This window comes from Ranitomeya imitator, chromosome 2, assembly GCF_032444005.1.
Source record: "Ranitomeya imitator isolate aRanImi1 chromosome 2, aRanImi1.pri, whole genome shotgun sequence".
Taxonomy (NCBI): Eukaryota; Metazoa; Chordata; class Amphibia; order Anura; family Dendrobatidae; genus Ranitomeya; species Ranitomeya imitator.
This window is the reverse complement of record NC_091283.1, coordinates 288,959,536-288,968,588: the sequence shown is the minus strand read 5'-3', so window position 1 is coordinate 288,968,588 and position 9,053 is coordinate 288,959,536. Positions and strand designations below refer to the sequence as shown.

The 9,053-nt window shown below is 54.2% G+C and overlaps 1 protein-coding gene and 1 long non-coding RNA gene across 2 annotated transcripts in view; both read left to right on the top strand.

The window, feature by feature from the left end:
- Nucleotides 1–2,086: 2,086 nt before the first annotated feature.
- Nucleotides 2,087–9,053, top strand: part of LOC138663227 (oocyte zinc finger protein XlCOF7.1-like) — a 27,392-nt gene continuing 20,425 nt past the window's right edge. The window contains exon 1 of the mRNA XM_069749389.1: nucleotides 2,087–2,163. The gene's annotated coding sequence lies outside the window, so the exon portion shown is untranslated. The remainder of the gene's footprint in view (nucleotides 2,164–9,053) is intronic.
- The window catches only part of LOC138663232 (uncharacterized), a 2,865-nt gene continuing 1,014 nt past the window's right edge, over nucleotides 7,203–9,053 (top strand). The window contains exons 1-5 of the long non-coding RNA XR_011318137.1: nucleotides 7,203–7,324; nucleotides 7,417–7,502; nucleotides 7,583–7,621; nucleotides 7,708–7,869; nucleotides 7,967–8,860. This is a non-coding gene — a long non-coding RNA (uncharacterized lncRNA). The remainder of the gene's footprint in view (nucleotides 7,325–7,416; nucleotides 7,503–7,582; nucleotides 7,622–7,707; nucleotides 7,870–7,966; nucleotides 8,861–9,053) is intronic.

The following is a 9,053-nucleotide window of genomic DNA, read 5'->3' as shown; positions in this document are numbered from 1 at the left end:
AAGGCACCCTGGATGCCCCTCTACATACCCCTTCACACAAGCCCCCTGGATGCCCCCTCACACCAGCCACACAGCCCCCTGGATACCCCATGCCCCCTGGATGCCCCATCTACATGCCCCCCCCCTCACACCAGCCCCCTAGATGCCCCTCTACATACCCCATGCCCTCCCCCCTCTACATACCCCATGCCCCCCTCTCACCAGCCACACAGCCCCCTGGATGCCCCATGCCCCCCCTCACACCAGCCCCTGGATGCCCCTCTACATACCCCCCCTCACACCAGCCACACAGCCCCCTGGATACCTCATGCCCCATCGCAACAGCCACAAGGCACCCTGGATGCCCCTCTACTTACCCCATGCCCCCTCACACCAGCCCCCTGGATGCCCCTCTACATACCCCATGCCCTCCTCACACCAGCCCTCTGGATGCCCCTCTACATACCCCATGCCCACTCACAACAGCCACAAGGCACCCTGGATGCCCCCTCTACATGCCCCCCTCACACCAGCCCCCGGATGCCCCTCTACATACCCCCTCACAACAGCCACAAGGCACCCTGGATGCTCCTCTACATACCCCATGCCTCCTCACAACAGCCCCCTGGATGCCCCTCTAAATACCCCATGCTTTCTCACAGCAAATTACAACCTCAGAGCACTCACACTGATTCCTGCATCCTCATTCCCTTGTACAAGGCTCCATGGTGCCACCTGAGTCCTCTCCACACACAGCTCCATGGTGCGGCCCCTCAGTCCTCTCCTCACACGGCTCCATAGTGCAGCCCCTCGGTCCTCTCCTCACACTGCTCCACGCTGCAGCCCCCGTCCTCTCCTCACACGGCTTCACGCTGCAGCCCCCCGGTCCTCTCCTCACACGGCTCCACGCTGCAGCCCCCCGGTCCTCTCCTCACACTGCTCCACGCTGCAGCCCCCCGATCCTCTCTACACTGCAGCCCCCCGGTCCGCTCTACACTGCAGCCCCCCGGTCCTCGCCACACTGCAGCCCCCCGATCCTCGCCACACTGCAGCCCCCCGATCCTCGCCACACTGCAGCCCCCCGATCCTCTCCTCACACGGCTCCACACTGCAGCCCCCCGGTCCTCTCCTCACACAGCTCCACGCTGCAGCCCCCCGGTCCTCTCCACACTGCAGCCCCCCGGTCCTCTCCTCACACGGCTCCATGCTGCAGCCCCCCGGTCCTCTCCTCACCTCCATGCTGCAGCCCCCCGGTCCTCTCCTCACCTCCACGCTGCAGCCCCCGGTCCTCTCCTCACACGGCTCCATGTTGCAGCCCCCCTGTCCTCTCCTCACACGGCTCCACGCTGCAGCCCCCCGTCCTCTCCTCACACAGCTCCACGCTGCAGCCCCCCGGTCCTCTCCACACTGCAGCCCCCCGGTCCTCTCACACGGCTCCATGCTGCAGCCCCCGGTCCTCTCCTCACACGGCTCCATGCTGCAGCCCCCCTGTCCTCTCCTCACACGGTTCCACGCTGCAGCCCCCCGTCCTCTCCTCACACGGCTCCACGCTGAAGCCCCCCGGTCCTCTCCTCACCTCCACGCTGCAGCCCCCTGGTCCTCTCTTCACCTCCACGCTGCAGCCCCCCGGTCCTCTCCTCACCTCCATGCTGCAGCCCCCCGGTCCTCTCTTCACCTCCACGCTGCAGCCCCCGGTCCTCTCCTCACCTCCATGCTGCAGCCCCCCGGTCCTCTCTTCACCTCCATGCTGCAGCCCCCCGGTCGTCTCTTCACCTCCACGCTGCAGCCCCCCGGTCCTCTCCTCACCTCCATGCTGCAGCCCCCCGGTCCTCTCTTCACCTCCATGCTGCAGCCCCCCGGTCCTCTCTTCACCTCCATGCTGCAGCCCCCCGCTCCTCCCCTCACGGCTCCATGGTTCAGCCTCTCATTTCCCGCGTCTCTTCTCCAGCAGCAGCTTCCTTCCTTGCTATCGGCTCGTCAATAAAGGAGGCCCCGCCTCTTCCGGTGACATCATGATTTCAAGGAATCACTCCTCCCCCTCAAGAAATCAACTCCAATCTAGACGCTACCGTACACCGAGGCCCCTGATCATGTGACCCCTGACTCCTCCCCTCCTGTGACCTCATCAGAGGTCCTGTGCCCACACAGCAGCCATATATCTGGTGTGCAGCTCTGCAGGTGAAGGTATGTGGAGATTCCCCATTACTGGCGCATTAATATTAGAAATATATTTCTTGGTCTTCCAGTCCTTATCTTGACCTCTACTGTTCCTGGTAACTGCTATTTCTTAGTTACATTTCGAACTGAGGAAAGGGCAACTTGAAAACGCTTTGTTATCTTCTTATATCCTTCTCCTGCTTCCTGGGCCTCCACCATTTTCAGAGAGCTCGGCAGCTGCTTCTATGTCTTCTATATTTGCATCTCGCCTTCCTGTCTCCATTTCTAGCACTGTATTCTGTAAGTAGGGAGACTCTATTGTGGTGCAGGATGTCGTTACTCACATGCGCTGGGTACAATGTCCTTGTGTCTCTCCCACCAGAAGCTCCTGATTTTATCCTCCATTATCAGTGTCTGTTATGTTCTTTATGTGCAGATATTCTCTTCATGTTGTCACTGTGGTCACCGGTCTATGTGGGATAAGACCCTTCCAGATGATGCACTTTAGATTTACATATTAGTTTTGTGTCTCCCTATTTGATGAGGCTAGTGATGAGCGAGTATACTCATTACTTGAGATTTCCCAAGCACGCTCGGGTGGTCTCCGAGTATTTGTTAGTGTTCGGAGATTTAGTTTTTGTTGATTCAGCTGCTTGATTTACAGCTATTAGCCAGCATTAGTACATGTGGGGGTTGCCTGGATGCTAGGGAATCCCCACATGTACTCAGGATGGCTAACAGATGTAAATCATTCAGCTGCGGCGATGAAAACTAAATCTCCGAACACTAAAAAATACTCGGAGGACCCCGAGCGTGCCTGGGAAATCTCGAGTAACGAGTATACTCGCTCATCACTAATGAGGACCAATCGTTTATTGACATAACAGTGCAGTGTAACATCCCCCACACATAGTGTATAGTGTAATAAACCCCCCATAATATACCTGGTAACATACACAGATCACCTCATTATACCACCATATCCCTACATACTGTATAATGTTTCCACAGTACCGCCATCATCCCACACATCGTACACCATGTATGGCTCCGCTCTGTATACGTGCGGCTCCACTCCGTACACCTCGCACACACACAGCTCTGCTACATCCACACTGTAAACCCCTCCTGACCCCACACATAAATGTACCCCTCATCCAGCACCATGACAACCAGCACAGCAGAGTCCTGCATACACTGAGGCCCCTGATCATATGACCCCTGACTCCTCCCCTCCTGTGACCTCATCAGAGCTCCTGTGTGCACAGAACATCCATATATGTGGAGTGCGGCTCTGCGGGTGGAGGTCGGTGCTGGAGGCTCCATTATTCTCTATGTGGAGTGTGGCTCTGCGGGTGGAGGTCGGTGCTGAAGGCCCCATTATTCTCTATGTGGAGTGCTGCTCTGCGGGTGGAGGTCGGTGCTGGAGGCTCCACTATTCTCTATGTGGAGTGTGGCTCTGCGGGTGGAGGTCGGTGCTGGAGGCTCCATTATTCTCTATGCGGAGTGCGGCTCTGCGGGTGGAGGTCGGTGCTGGAGGCTCCATTATTCTCTATGTGGAGTGCGGCTCTGCGGGTGGAGGTCGGTGCTGGAGGCTCCATTATTCTCTATGTGGAGTGTGGCTCTGCGGGTGGAGGTCGGTGCTGGAGGCTCCATTATTCTCTATGTGGAGTGAGGCTCTGTGGGTGGAGGTCGGTGCTGGAGGCTCAATTATTCTCTATGTGGAGTGCGGCTCTGCGGGTGGAGGTCGGTGCTGGAGGCTCCATTATTCTCTATGTGGAGTGCGGCTCTGCGGGTGGAGGTCGGTGCTGGAGGCTCCATTATTCTCTATGTGAAGTGCGGCTCTGCGGGTGGAGGTCGGTGCTGGAGGCTCCATTATTCTCTATGTGGAGTGAGGCTCTGTGGGTGGAGGTCGGTGCTGGAGGCTCCATTATTCTCTATGTGGAGTGAGGCTCTGTGGGTGGAGGTCGGTGCTGGAGGCTCCATTATTCTCTATGTGAAGTGCGGCTCTGCGGGTGGAGGTCGGTGCTGGAGGCTCCATTATTCTCTATGTGGAGTGAGGCTCTGTGGGTGGAGGTCGGTGCTGGAGGCTCCATTATTATCTATGTGGAGTGCGGCTCTGTGGGTGGAGGTCGGTGCTGGAGGCTCCATTATTCTCTATGTGGAGTGCGGCTCTGCGGGTGGAGGTCGGTGCTGGAGGCTCCATTATTCTCTATGTGGAGTGCGGCTCTGCGGGTGGAGGTCGGTGCTGGAGGCTCCATTATTCTCTATGTGGAGTGCGGCTCTGCGGGTGGAGGTCGGTGCTGGAGGCTCCATTATTCTCTATGTGGAGTGCGGCTCTGCGGGTGGAGGGATGTGGAGATTCCCCATTACTGGGGTCATCTCGTGGGTTTGGATCAGGGAGAACCTTCTGAGTGGCCCGATACCCAGGTAACCCTGATTACACTATGGTGGCGCCCCCTTCTCTCGGGTGACACCGTAGACTTGTATCGGGGCGAGTGAGCCGAGTCTCGCTGATAATCCCAGATCCTCGCTGCCCATAGAGCAACACGGGGCCGAGTTCTGTGTGAGGTTTATCCCTTACCCCTCGGCCGTGTTATACAGTAATGTGACTCCGCCTAGTAGTGGATGTAGGAGAACCTCAGCAGATGACCGCGCTGTTACTGAAAATAATCTCTATACAAAGACCTGCACTGATATTACCGCCATATAGTGACATATAGTGATAGATCTCAGCCCTGCAGAACATACAGGAGATTACAGCACAGTTACAGATGGTGACTTACAGCTGACGTCTTTTCCATCTGGCCCAGACCGACGCGACAACTTCTCCAGCCAGGACTCATCTGCAGAGATTACACCAGACACATTTCACTTCTCACATTTACAGAGAAGGAGAGCGCCAGGAAACGGGACCGAGGTGAGTATGTGGTGTGTTTTGGTTTTTGTTTTTTTTTCTCTCGTGTTTGGGTTGTTTGGGTGGGCATGGGGAGGCTATGGGGGTGTGACATGGTGCTGCACACATGGGGGGAGACATGCGGCACATGGTGCTGCATATTGAGGCGACTTGCTTCTCATAGATAGATAGAAGGTTTTTCCACCAACATAGAAGAGGATTCTTTACTGTTAGGGCAGTGAGAATCTGGAATTGCTTGCCTGAGGAGGTGGTGATGGCGAACTCAGTCGAGGGGTTCAAGAGAGGCCTGGATGTCTTCCTGGAGCAGAACAATATTGTATCATACAATTATTAGGTTCTGTAGAAAGACGTAGATCTGGGGATTTATTATGATGGAATATAGGCTGAACTGGATGGACAAATGTCTTTTTTCGGCCTTACTAACTATGTTACTATGTTACATGGGGAGGCTATGGGGGCGACATGCAGTGTATATAGGGAGGCTGTGTGGGGCTCATACCGCATATGGGGGAGGCGGTGTGGGACTCATGCCGCATATGGGGGAGGCAGTGTGGGGCTCATGCCGCATATGGGGGAGGCGGTGTGGGGCTCATGCCGCATATGGGGGAGGCGGTGTGGGGCTCATGCCGCATATGGGGGAGGCGGTGTGGGGCTCATGCCGCATATGGGGGAGGCTGTGTGGGGTTCATGCCGCATATGGGGGAGGCTGTGTGGGGCTCATGTCTCATATGGGGGAGGCTGTGTGGGGCTCATGTCTCATATGGGGGAGGCTGTGTGGGGCTCATGCCGCTTATGGGGGAGGCTGTGTGGGGCTCATGCCGCATATGGGGGAGGCGGTGTGGAGCTCATGCCGCATATGGGGGAGGCGGTGTGGGGCTCATGCCGCATATGGGGGAGGCGGTGTGGGGCTCATGCCGCATATGGGGGAGGCGGTGTGGGGCTCATGCCGCATATGGGGGAGGCGGTGTTGGGCTCATGCCGCATATGGGGGAGGCGGTGTGGGGCTCATGTCGCATATGGGGGAGGCGGTGTGGGGCTCATGTCGCATATGGGGGAGGCGGTGTGGGGCTCATGTCGCATATGGGGGAGGCGGTGTTGGGCTCATGCCGCATATGGGGGAGGCGGTGTGGGGCTCATGCCGCATATGGGGGAGGCGGTGTTGGGCTCATGCCGCATATGGGGGAGGCGGTGTGGGGCTCATGCCGCATATGGGGGAGGCGGTGTGGGGCTCATGCCGCATATGGGGGAGGCTGTTGGGGTGCCCACTTAACATTTAATAATGTATGTCCCGAGTCTCCCCCCTGTTGAGCTCCCCTCTGCACAGTATGGTGTTCTTAGGCTGCTTTCACATTTGTGTCTGTGCGCGCAGCGTTTCATCCGCATAGATCCGCATGTGTCATGTGTGCATATATTTAACATGGTGTACGCAAGGACATGCAGTTTCATGCTTTTGAGTACGTATGCGTAGTTTGGCGGTGTGCAGCAGGGCGCGGCAAGCGGAACATGTTGCATTTTTGGAGGCGACAAACATTGCGCAATCATCGGCATATGGACGACTGCAGATGATTGTGTAAAAAAAAAACCCATTACTGTCTATGGGAACGCATTGGTACGGAAGGACATGCATACGCATGCGTTCGAAACGCAATGCGTACTTCACACTAATCATGTCCAGGAAACTGTTACCACCTGCAAAATCACTGATGTATAAAAGGGGGTGTGGAGACAGGTAGTCCATTACTCTCAAGACTCTGGACAGAAGCACAAGACTAGTTGTCTCCTGATATACTGTATATCCCCTCTTGAGGAAGCGACAGTCAGGCTCGCAAAACGCGCGTCGGGGTCAGTGGTCGCCCCCTGAACTGGACTGAATCGGAGATACTATTATGGGTAATTAACTCTATATTTATTCTATGTTTTTTACATTTCTCTGAACAGCGCTGTATTGTGAGAGACGTGATGTCTTTTCAGTCTAGATGAGCCATATGACCTGACTTGAATTACGCTGTTCCCTTCAGTTAAATTTAATGACTATATATACTGTCCATTTGGACATCATCTTCAGTGCTGCATCATATGTGTCCAGGTTGGCGGCAACTTAATATCGTCACCTTTAGGATCAAATTCTTATCCGTTTTTTTGTTCCTTTAGACTGGTTGTCTCCTGGTGCTGCCGACTCTCCTGGTGCTGCCGTCTCTGCTGCTGGCATCTGTCCTGGTACTGCCACCTGTCCCTGTGCTGACTGTGTGCTGTTGGACTACTGCCTGTAATGTAAGTAATGTTGTCCTTTTTTTGGGGGGAGGGGGGCTACATTGTGTTTGGCCCTTAACAAGTTTAACTGTTGTTTTGTTTTTTTTCTGTAGTGTTCCACTTGACTGCTGCCTGCTCTTCAACCATGTCGTCAAGTGAAGAGGTGACGGCTTCCCAGGGTGGACATGACCCCGATTATGTAATCACATTTGCTATACTGATTGGTATGTGTTGACTGGCAATACTATAGCTGTGTTACATCATGTAATCTCTTTACAGGCACCTCGGGCTCATGTGTCTCAGGAGCAAATACGTGGTGTAAGTATTCTTTTCATCAGAGTTGTCATTGATTTTTGATTCATTTTTACTTAAAATTATTGGCTTATTGGCTTCACAACGGGAAGAAGCCAAACAGGACATTGAAAACGAGCAACTAATTCACCTTGTGGTACATCCGTGATCGTCAGCACTCAGACATTGCTGTGATTCGACGACTCTGGAAGAAGTGGCCAGATCGCTGCTGCATGATCGGGACCGTGTCACGCCACGTATCAGAAATGATTTTGGTAAGTATTTGAATGTGGTGTGACGCGCCAGTGAAACTGTAAATGTAGGTGCATTGTTTTACAATTAATTATTTCCTTTTTTTTATCCCCACCACAGTGAAGAGAATAAGAGTGCGTTGGCGCTCGATGATGGATCTCTTCAACATGGACATGAGACAGGAGAACCAGGTTAAAAGTGGTGCTGCCCAAAGGATACTTAGCAAATACAAATACCACCGGAACCTTGCTTCTCTGATGCCTGCGCTTGCTACCTGAACGTGAGTATTTTTTTGTTCTGTCTTACTATTATTTAATCTCTTTTTGGTGTTATACTAATGTTTTTCTTTTTTTTTTTTCCACCACACAACCTGGATTGTCCTCTTTTGGAGCGGACCCTCATCGACCAGCCAATGAACAAGCACAATCCCAATCCACCAGCGATGTAGCAACCTGTCAGGCCTAACAGGCCGAGGAAGAGGCAGCCGCCGATCCATCTGGTTTTCCCCTCTCCCAGCCCTCTGCCGCTGCTTTTGTTGGGTCTTCTCATCAGCGGCAGAGGGCCTGGGAGATGTCACTCATGCCCGAGTTTATGCACTTACGCTCGATCTTCCAGGATGGGATTACGGTGCTTGGTGATGGACTGAAGAGTGGGTTCACCCATGTGAACACTCATACAGGATGTCAACAAACGCCTTGACCGCCTGGAAATCGACCTTGAGAGACCAACGTGACATTTTTTTTTCTTCAATAGAGTGGGAAGTGTCAGAAAACCTTACGCCTCAATTCCAGATCAACGTCATGCAGGCCTGCCAGGCTACTTATAGCCAAGCATTGCTGCAGCAGTCACAAAGCTACAATCCACAGGCCGGAAGATATTACCAGCAGCCGAACATGTACTTTCAAACTCCGAGAGTGCCGAACTATGCTCCACCACCCCCGCCTCAGTTCACAGATCCACCACGCTGCCAACTTTATCATCCCTGCGGCCAGCAGCATCTGCGACTCTCCCAAGGTCAGCACCCCTGCAGCCAGCAGCATCCACCCTGCTACCAAGTTCAGCACCCACCACGCTACCAAGTTCAGCACCCACCACGCTACTAAGTTCAGTTATTAGAGGACTGGGGGGTCTGCAATACCAAGACAGGTTATTACACTTGGGGTTATTTAGTTTGGAAAAACGAAGGCTAAGGGGTGATCTTATGTTA